Genomic DNA, 12,250 nt, shown 5'->3' with positions numbered 1-12,250 from the left:
CTTTATTTATATAGCTTATTTCTTCTTAGCACAATTCTTGCAATTAATTCATTTTGTAAAATGGACAGATTGTTGTTGGTTTTATTCCAGTGGAACACATTTCATGAATGTTCGGGGCGATTATTACGCTATATATTTGTGTGTGGTGCTGGAACTAAAAACAAAACAAAACAAAAAAGACCCCAGAAAAGAATAAAAATATACAAAGCATGCTTTATTTCAAATCCTTGAACTAGTGTGAGGATTGAAAAAGGCTTAGACCAAAGTTAATTCCCAAATGCACGCCGCGAAAAATGTAATAAACAACAAATACATTTATAAGAATTTAACTGATCGAAGCTTGTGTATATTTAAATACCCTAGAACTCGTTTTTATTTCACAAATAATTTTAGGAGAACTGAAGAGATCTTAACTTATGAATATTTCAGACACACAAGGGCTTATTTAATCTAATAATAATTAGTTGCTGAATGCTGACCATGAAGTTATCGTCCTTTTATCTTATAATAATAGGACGCGACGATCGCAACAGATGTAACCAGAACGAACAATACCGTGACCACAAGTGGCTCGCCGTTCTTTACTGAGGTCGTGAAATATGGCAAAGGTTATGTGACCTGAAGAAGGATACAGCTGAACTGTCCTGCTGACCACCGGTCATTTTAATTAATATGTCCTAAAGTGGTGGTTCTGAATGGACATTAAATATAACCTTTAACCGATCGATTGGAAATCAAAGATTTATATCTCACTCAAACTATGAAAGTTATAAAAATGACAGCTATCTGAGAGAAATCATCCGAAATTGTGAATGAATATATTACACACAGTATGTCAATGTCCTGATAATGAAATAATGGGCAAATGTACACTGAAACTTTAAAGATTTATTAGTTAAATTGAGTTTAATTTTCTGTTTTACAATAAATTAGTTTAATTCCATTTTTAACGTATAATTTTAATGTTTCCATAATGACTCATCATTTATCTGATAATTATCAATGAAGTTAGACATTTTGTTTTTTTCAAATTTGAATCCATCCCACCCAGAAACTAATAGTTCAGCACTTACAGCCATGTTATACCTTTAAAATCCAGGAATATAAAGTATGCTGTATACACAATAGAAGAAATTTTCATGAGTCATTCTTAAATACATTCCTTCCAGTCCGATAATTTGCAAAACCAACATAAAAAATACTTAAAGCTGACCGTAAAATCAGTCTGGTTCGTTTGTGCATTTATTTCAAATGTTTAACTATTTCAAAGAATGGGTTATACAGACTGACGAACAGTCGCTTTGAAGTAACTAAATTTTTATTATACCTTCATATGTATTTCAAAAGTCCACTTTTACATGTCGTCCATCTTTATTTTACCGGATTTGTCGTTTTGTAAAATTCTCTTTATCATTTTACATACGGAAAACACAAGACAGTCAGAAACAAAGATTGGACGGGGAAATATTAGTAACAGATGAATCACACATTATAACCGGATTAAGCTACAATAGATACAATATTGTCGAGATTGCCATTATAGCAATTGTTACAGTACTTGTCATTGTGTACTGTATCAACAGATTTTGGGCTGGTTTCCCGATTGCCATTGCTGTACAATGGTTTCAGAAATCGATGAACTCAATATTTAATCATGTATCCTCTTTTTGTATTGTTACGAGTTACAATTTATGACAAAAATAAGCAAAGACCCGTCAAAACAACATCTGATAAACAAATTTAATAATACTTTTAGATATTTGGATGATATTTTGGCTCTCAATAATGACGACTTCAGTATGTATATTAATGAAATTTATCCTGGTGAACTCACTTTAAATAAAGCTAATACTAACAATGACCACTGCCCTTTCCTCGATCTTGATATCTATATCACTAACGGAAAGCTGAATACTAAAATTTATGATAAAAGGGATGATTTTTCATTTCCTATCGTTAATTATCCGTTTTTAGATGGTGACGTTCCCTTGTCACCATCTTACGGTGTTTATATATCTCAACTTGTACGATTCGCTCGTGTATGTAACAATGTTTTAGATTTTAACGAGAGAAATTTATGTATTACTGAAAAATTATTACACCAGGGTTTTCGATATCACAAACTAGTCAAAACATTTACTAAATTTTATCATCGGTATAAAGACATCATTCGTAAATATAGCTCAACATGCAGACTTTTTATACGTTCAGGTATTTCACATCCAATTTTTTATGGAAATATTCTTTATAAAGCACAAAGGTGTCAGTATTCACCTCATAAACTTACAAAACCTTTGAATAGACTTATTAAGAAGGGATATAATTACGATACTGTTGTCAAGTCATTAAAGATTGCATATTTTGGAGTTAATATTGAGTCACTGATAAGGTCTTTGCGTCGGAACTAAACACATTTATTCTAAAAACAGTTGTTGGCATGACACGGGTTATGTTCTTCTCATATATGTTATGATGGTATGATACTAAACCCCTTACGGGAAGGATTGTGCCTGATGTTCATATGATGAAATCATAATCTTTCAGTCAGTTTAATTGAAGTCTGGAGCTGGCATGTCAGTTAACTGCTAGTAGTCTGTTGTTATTTATGTATTATTGTCATTTTGTTTATTTTCTTTGGTTACATCTTCTGACATCAGACTCAGACTTCTCTTGAACTGAATTTTAATGTGCGTATTGTTATGCTTTTACTTTTCTACACTGGTTAGAGGTATAGGGGGAGGGTTGAGATCTCACAAACATGTTTAACCCCGCCGCATTTTTGCGCCTGTCCCAAGTCAGGAGCCTCTGGCCTTTGTTAGTCTTGTATTATTTAAATTTTAGTTTCTTGTGTACAATTTGGAAATTAGTATGGCGTTCATTATCACTGAACTAGTATATATTTGTTTAGGGGCCAGCTGAAGGACGCCTTCGGGTGCGGGAATTTCTCGCTACATTGAAGACCTGTTGGTGACCTTCTGCTGTTGTGTTTTTTTATTTTGGTCGGGTTGTTGTCTCTTTGACACATTCCCCATTTCCATTCTCAATTTTATTGAGATTTTTCTCAACAGATTATTTTTCATAACTACATGAAATGTATACAAAGAGTCAATTTCGAAATAAAAAAGGAGAATCTCAGGAATGTGTGAAATAAACAGCATGAACATCAACCGTTTTCTTAATTTTGTTTACTGTTTTTGATAAAAAAAAAAATATAATCCTAGTACCTTTGAACTATTTGATAAAATTGTACTTTAGAAGAAATTTCTTCATTGCAAGAATTAACAGAAAGAAACTTGGAAACAAATATGAGATATTTCACAGCAGAAATGTCTACCTTCTGACCTAAAAATAGAAAATACAAGTGAAGTCCGGTTATCGTTAGACATTTTCTCCGTCTGATTTAAAACAAAACACTTTGGCAGTAAATAATTATTCAAAACGTCCCTTCCCCTTTATACAGAAACTGTTCATACACCAAATTGTGTAGTAAGTAACATGATTAACCACCAGTTGGTATGATACTATATCAGCAATTTGAAAAGGAAATTGACAATGTTCGTCATGATCAAGGTTTTGAGACATAAGTCAAAATGCTAGAAAACTACTGCTTAAAATCATTCGAAATGATTGCATTTTCCCCCGATTTTTTTTATTATTTACTTTTTTAGATGTGGAATGGTCGATCGATTAAAGTTACATCAAGGTGTTTTCATTAACCAGGAATCTTATGACACCTGTACAGTACTAATAATTTTAACTGCTGTCAGATCAGATATTGAAAAGACTCGAATTAACCCGATGATAAATTGCTGAATTTATAACATGAATTAATTGAAAAGGTGTGATCCAACAAACTAAATAAATGTCCAATTTTTATCAAACAACAGGGAATATCTGAAGTATTGACATACTTTCATTGTTGTGTTACAACTTGAACAACTGTCCAGTGTTCAATAATTTTGTTCATTTCTTTCGAACTTAAAAGAGGATTTGATTTATTCAACGTAAATAATATACAGTTTTGTATACGTAATTTATTTTCATTTAGAAAATTATTTTTTGGTTGAAAAAAATGACCCGAAAATATTTGAAAAATTTAATATTAGCATTTTTTTCATTGGTGTCCACCTCAGTAAGAAAATGTTGATTCTGTGCATTCGTTCTCATTTGTAATATTTACTTCAAGATGGCTTATAATTTTTATTTGTTTATTGCAAAACAAACAAAAAACATGAAAGCAATACAGACTCAAAACAAATGGAAGAAAACCTCAGCAATAATACGATGTATACTAAAACGGTTGTTGGACTCTTTTTTAAAAATATTTTTGTGTTTTCATTTTTACCTCACTTCTAAAGCTCTCAAATAAAAGAAACAACTACTTTTATATCATTGGGTGTTGATGGATTTATTAAAATCGCCCGTTTATCAGTTCGGTTAAGTATATTAAAATTGACATAATTTACGATATATAAAGGCAACAGTAGTATACCGCTGTTCAACACTCTTAAATCCATGGACAAAAAACAAAAACGGGATAACAAACTTAAAATGAGGGATAAGATTTGTTATCTATTGTTCTTATTAATTAACAGTTTAAATAAAACATGGACAGAAATCAGCATATAAGATAATACACATTTTACATTTTCGTTCATGTCCTAGGGTGGTGTTCTCGAAGCTATCTTAGGATTAGGACGTGTCCTAAGTCTATCTTATGACAAGTCGTTGTCCTAAGTCGTGTTCTCGAAGCTCTCTTAACATATGATATATCTCATTTTTCGTCCGAACTTTAGGACACCCAATAAGGTGTCTTAAGATCATCCTATCTTCATCCTAGTGTAATAAAGTTTGGATTTCGCTTTTTGCTCATTATTTTACGTGGAAATGAACAAGAAATGAAACGCACCATCGGTTATTACCTCCATAAAAAAAATTGTGCATGATTTTTAACTTTGAACTTCGTGTTTTACGATACGATTACACTACAAATTTAATTCTCATTTCAAAACAAATTATTTTCCTGTTTAAATAACAATCCTTTTTGCAATGTAATTATATCAAAAACATGTCCAGAATTAAATGCATTTAATTCTGTACATGTTATTATAAAATTCGTAAGCAATTTTATTAAATAATTTCGTCATTAATAAATGTTTTATCAAAAAATTACTTTAATGATTTAAAATTTCGACTTAGGATATGTTTAAGATACGTCTGAGATAGCTTCGCGACACAACTTAAGAGTGTTCTTAGTTGATCCTAAATCCATCCTAAAATTGGTCTAAGATGTGTCTTAGGACGAGTCTTAGGATACTTTCGAGAACACCACCCCTGGTATTTATGTATAATTTAGAACTCGTAATAACTAATCGGTAATGGATACCGGTATACAATGTGTTTATTATAATTTTGACTACGTAATCAAATTAACTATGTGAAACTTCTTATTCTCATTTAGTTTATATCTTTTTTTATAAATATTAAAATAAAATGACCTATATGACTTTTTTTTAATGAACGGCCATGAAGAGTTCATAGTTAACTGTAACAGAGTGTATACCCATATGGTCATGACCATACGACCATGGTCCAAATACTCATATTGTCCGGAATAGATATGATATATTAAAAGCTATGTAGACAAAATGGCCGTATTAACAATACAAAACTGTAGCTATATAGATAAAAATAAAAAATAGGATTTTCGAAAGTTTTTTTCTAGTAAATACAAACTAAAATTCTTGATATTATAAAAATGTATGCAGAACATTATGACAAATACCAACACTTAAACTAGTTATTGGATAATATTATTGGACGCATTAAATGTTTAAATCAGCTTGAAAAAGATAAGTTTAAATAATCATATCGTACAAGTTGCAGTCAATGACTTTATTTATCATCTTCAAGGTACGTATATCAAGTATGATTTTTAACTGTTGTTTTTAAGGCACATCTTTTATCCATGTTTGTATAGTTTATAAGGCAAACTAATTTGGGATTATATTAAATGCTTTGTCCATTTTTTGAATTAAATGTGTGATATAATAGTTATTGAAGGATAAATGTGGCTGTCGTCATTGTTTTTTTGTTTTTTTTTATCAAAACTACTTTTTTTAACGATATCCGAATAGAATGTAGTATCTTTATAATGTCCTTGCTGTTGAACATGCATCTTTATATATAACTTGACGTTTAAGGTTTTAAAATTTTATTTTCAATCGTCAAAGACATAATCAAACATATATCATTCAACAACTTAAACTAAAATCTGTTTCAACGCGATATTTCATAGAGTAAACAATTCAGAATCATCATACAATTACTTTTATTTGAAATTGACCGAAAGTGTGAGATACCAATAAGCTTGTGAAATCCTCAAATCAGTAATTAACTGAATATTAGGCAAGCAGCCCTTTTTGAAAGATTTAAAAACTCTCTCCGTATAAATTGATTTAATTCTATTTTCGAATTGTAAATAAAATTCAGTGCCATTTAATACGCTATTAGTTTTGTATATAAAACAAGCATCCAGCCATATTGGTAATAAAATGGGAATAAATATGTATGCACAAAAAGAAATTAGAGTTATCTCCCTTCGTGTATGTTATCAATTGGATGGTTGTTGCTTGCTTTACGTTGAAAGGCAAAGCTCCTATGCTAATTTAGAACTAGAACATAATAACAATTTTCATAACATAGTTTATGCAAGGTTTCTTCATAAGATGTGAAGTTCGGAATAATTTTTTGATACATAAACAGGTTGACATACTTTTGACAGTGCAAAAAGGTTACATGTGCGGACACTAAGATACAAATTATTAAACATACACCTTTTGTGTTATTAACATTTTTTACAGTTTTATTTGGTGTGGTGACTGTTAATGTTGTTAGTTGCTATCAATATCAGCGTTGCGGCAAGTATGCAAATTTTAATCTGGAACGGTCAATTTGATCTGAACAAATCTTGAAGACATATACCGATATTTGGAATAAAGCCAATTGCAACTGTGCAGGTTTATTTATCATGTTGTGCTGCTACACCAGTGTCACAGGTTAATAAAAGGATGGAGGGTTCTCGTGTTTAATCCCCTTGCATTCTTTTTGGGCATGTCCAACGTCAGGAGCATGTAGTACATAGGTTATACAGAAGGTCTGTCATACTTGTTTTTCGTTGATAAAGTTATTAATCAAGCCGTTCGGTTAATTTTCAAATGTTCACATTCTTTTTTTTTTGTATCGGGGCCGACTATACGATTAACAGTTTTCATCATTGTTGGACTATAATAGTTGTTTTATACACCCGTTTCATGTAAACTTTTGGTTATCACATATACAATTTTTTATATGTAAAGAAAAAAGTAACAAAAATCCAGTTGGAATGCCATCTAATGCATTCAGCAATTTAAGTTTAACTAATTCCTATGACTGCTTTCGTTAAGGCTAACTTGGACCAACATCGGTATTTGTTGAATCTTTAGAGCATTAGCAACATCATTGCTTTGGCATAGTACAAGGCATATACATATATGACAAATATGACATAATACAGAGAACAAATAAATATATTTGGAAAAACTCAAACTGTGAAAAGTAAGAGTCATTGAAGTTTTATTGCCTGTACTATACTTTTTGAAACTTTATTTCATCTGCAATATATCTATTAACTGTTTATTCCATCTGGAATAACGTTGAAAGTCCCAATCTTAAATAGAAAAATTCCTGTCAGATGTACGCTTGTTAAAACATTGCAATTTGGCTTGGGCTGACTTAATGTAGGACGTTACAAATGTAACCTTCATTATAAACTTGAAAAGATTCATAAAACAGAATGACTAACACAGATGCGAATAACTCGTTTAAGGAACGAATCGTTTATCATACTTTGTAGAAAAAAAAACACACTCGTATAAAAACAAACACTCTAGAAAGAATGAAAAGAAAAAAGGTATTACTGTAACTTCAATTTCTGCTCTGATTACAATGCCCTTTCACTTAAAAGGTTTGTATGCTATCTTGCACGCATCTATCCTATTTCAAATAAAGAATACAACAGATACAGTTAAATTTGTTTGTTAACTTGCCTAACTTTAAGAAAACGACAATGATGGTTGATTAAGAGCAAACCTTTACGACAAAACAGATGGTTACATTTTTCAATTTTACGACCTTACCATTTCTATTTAGCATCATTCCAGTAGCGCCTGTAGTATATATCTTCAAAGTTCTACGATATTTTAGAGTTTAAGTTCCTATTATTTTTACGTTGATAAAGCAGCTGCTTACAAAACTAAACATTAGATGCTGGAATGTAAGAACAATGTACGAAACAGGAAAACAAGCGCAAGTCATCAGAAAAATGAGAGCATACAAACTCCACCTGCTAGGTATTAGTGAATGTAGATGGACTGGATGTGGTAAAAGAATTACAAGTACAGGTAAAACAATCTTGTATTCGGGTAGAAACGACGAAAAACATCAGCAGGGGTAGCAATTATAATGAGCAGAAACGTCACAAGGGCCATCATAGAGTATGCCCCTGTAAACGAAAGAATAATAAGAGCTCGTTTCCAAGCAAAGCAGTGAAAACCTACCATCACTCAATGCTATGCTCCAACAAATGAAGCAGAGAATGAAGTGAAAACAGACTTCTATCTAGCGTTACAATTTGAGATAGAAAAAGTAACAAAAGAGGGACGAAAGATACCAAAGGGACAGTCAAACTCGTAAATCTAAACTAAACTGACAATGCCATGGCTTAAAAGGAAAAAGACAAACATGATGTTACAATATTGATGGGTGATTTGATCGCCAAAGTTTGATATGATACCACCGGGAATGAAAGAGTAATGGGAAAATATGGATTTGTCAAAATCAACGAAAATTGAGAACGTTTAGTTGACCTATGTGGTGCTAATAACTTAGGAATAGGAGATTCTATCTTCCCACATAGAGATATATGGATTTCTCCAAATGATAGAGACAAAAACCAAAAAGACAAAGACCATATTATTATCAATTAAAAGTGGAAAAAATCGCTGCAAGATGTACGCGTTATGAAGGGTGCAGTTGTTGCTAGTGACCACCATCTAGTAATTGCAAACATCAAACTAAAACTTAAAAAGCTGTCTACTTATATAAATGTAAATCTGAATAGGAAATTTGATGTTGGTAAACTGCAAGTTCCAAAAATCCAGCAAGAGTTTAAACTGGAAATAAAGAACAGGCTTCAGCTATAAGACAATCTCACAACTGACGTCACAACCACAATATCAGTTTATGTTAAATGGCAGCACGTACATGAAATATACACTGAAGCCAGTAAAAAGTTACTAGGATTCAATAGACAAGTACACATAGAATAGATAACACCTGACACTTGGAAATTGAAAGATGACAGAAAAGAAGTGAACAACAAAATGTTTTAAACTCATTCTGAGAAAATTAAGGAAAAGCTAAGAACAAAATATACAAAATGCAACAAGAAGGTAAAAACAGCAACAACAAAGAACAAGAGAGATTTTATGAAAGACCTAGCAAGAGAAGCCGAAAGTGCAGCTTCAAATCAGAGAATTGGACAGATTTATCAAGTAACTAAACAACTAAGTAATAAAAAAGAAAAGATTAATATGCCAATTAAAGACAAAAACAATAATATGCTAACAACAGAACGAGATCAACAACTTGAACATTTGAGATGAAAGGAACATTTTCAAGAGGTTCTCAATCGAAAAGATCAAGATAATATATCAATTATACCCGAGACACCCTTACATCTTGAAATAGATACATATCCACCTTCAAAACAAGAAATACAGAAAGCCATTAAAAGCTTGAAAAACAAAAAGGCACCTGGCATAGATTAACTAATTGCTGACCTTTTTAAGATAGACCCAGTGCTAGCAGCAGAAACTTTACATCCAGTATTCCAGCAAATATGGGAACAGGCTGTTATTTCTAACAGTTGGTGTGAAGGCAACATCATAACAATACCAAACTCAAAAGTTAGCCAAGGGTTATGATCCGATCCTGTTCTTTTCACCCTTGGCTGATTGAGATAAAATTTCGGAGATACAAGGTAAGGATTTTTATTGGTTTTATCGGGAGTGGACCGTTATCCTTGGCTAGTGAAGATGCAACTGGAGATGATTCACCTTACTATCCATTCCAAGTAAGGTCTTCTGCATAATTTTAATATCAAGAGTTATATAGGCTGTGGATAAGAAACTAGGACAAGAACAAGCTGGTTTTAGAAAAGGTAGAGGCTGCATAGACCACATAGTTGTCCTTCGTAACATCTTAGAACAGTGTCATGAGAAAACTACTAGTAAATTGTGTGGACTTTCAAAAAGCGTTTGACAGCTTACTCCGGGAAATTCTGAGAAACTATTGAATACCAAGTAAGATAGTGCAACTCATCAGGCAGTTCTTTAAAAATTTCTCTTGTACCATCACATTGGCGGATCCAAGGGGTGGGGGGTGTTGTTCCATGGGTTGGAACCCCCATTTGTTTTGGCCAATCAATGCATTTGAATGGGAACCATCTTTTTAAAATGGCTGGATCCGCCCAATGCATCAACTCTGAAGCTGACACTAGTTTCCATGAAAAATTAGGAGTAAGACAAGGATGTGTTATGTCATATGTGCTGTTTATATTTGCTATTGATTGGGTAATGAGAACAGACTAGGAGAAAGTAACACCAGACTGAAATAGACACTTTGTACCATGCTTGAGGACACAGACTATGCTGATGATTTAGCATGTTTATCCCAAACCGAAGACCATATGCAGGAGAAGACAAAAAAAACAAGAAGAAACAGATAAAATGATTGGACGTAAGATCAATGCCAAAAAGACAAAGTTAATGTACCTCAATAAAGAGACATCCTGTCATATTTATAGAAGAAAAACTGTTGGAAACAGAAGATTCATTTTATTATCTAGGCAGTTGTATAACAACAGAAGGTGGTGCTGAAAGAGATATTAAGATCAAAATAGGAAAAGCTAGATCCGCATTCATCAGATTAGGCAACATCTGGAAAACAGCCTTTTCAAAGAAGACCATGCTCAGACTCTATAACAGCTGTTTACTTTCTGTACTACTACATGGCTAAAAAAATGTCCGAGAAAGATATCAACAGACTCTCCAGCTTCCATAACACATGCCCGGGGAAGATAATGAACCTAGTCTGGCCAAACAAAATCTCCAACAAAGACATGACAAAAGTAGCCATTAGATTGACACCAGAGAGAAACGAAAAACAAGGCCGACCTAAAAAAACACAAAGACGCACCATAGAAAATAAACTAAAGGAAAGAGGATACATTAGGTGTCACAGTTGAAAGAAAATCAAACAACCGAGAAGAGTGGAGGAAACTTGTCCTTGCCCTATGTGACATAAGGCATAGCAAGGACTAAGTAAGTAAATAATTATAACTTCAACTTCTGCTCTGATTACAATGCCCTTTCACTTAAAAGGTTTGTAGACTATCTTGCACGCATCTACCCTATTTCAAATAAAGAATACAACAGATACAGTTAAATCTGCTTTTAACTTGTCTAACTTTATGAAAACGACAATGATGGTTGATTTAAAGTAAACCTTTACGACAAAAAAGATGATTTCCTTTTTCAAATTTTACGACCTTACTATTTCTATTTAGCATCATTCCTGTAGCGCCTGTAGTATATATCTTCAAAGTTATACGATATTTTAGAGCTCAAGGTTACTTTAACTTTTCCGTTGATAAAGCAGCTGCTTACAAAGAAGCTGTTCAGGTTAGGGTTCTTAGTGAACATTTTGAACGTTTAACGGAAATAACAGGAATCTGATGTACAGTAGTTGTCGTTTGTTTATGTAATATATGGGTCATTTTCAAAAAAATGGAAATTTCAGTTGTAATGGTTTTAATGAAAGCTTGTCGGATTTGTGATTCAGAACATTAATAATAAACACACCTTACATCTATTTTGATAAGATTAAACTGCATTTAAGACCGATTTTGAAGGTATTTGTCTGCGTACAGTGTCAGAAAAACACATTTCAAATGATTTTTTTGCGATTTTCTGATCGCCTTGATATCTACAAAAAGGACTTTTTAAGAACGTTAAATATTACTCTAACGAAAAATCGTAGCTTCTTTATCATTGTATTTAACATATTATCTACACACTAAATTGAATCAGCGTACAGGAGGTTCATGTCTTTCCTGTTACCGCTACTTAAATCAGCCGTTAAATTATTC

The sequence above is a fragment of the Mytilus trossulus genome, chromosome 4, assembly GCF_036588685.1.
Source record: "Mytilus trossulus isolate FHL-02 chromosome 4, PNRI_Mtr1.1.1.hap1, whole genome shotgun sequence".
In the NCBI taxonomy this organism is placed as follows: domain Eukaryota; kingdom Metazoa; phylum Mollusca; class Bivalvia; order Mytilida; family Mytilidae; genus Mytilus; species Mytilus trossulus.
Note: the sequence above shows the minus strand (reverse complement) of the source record.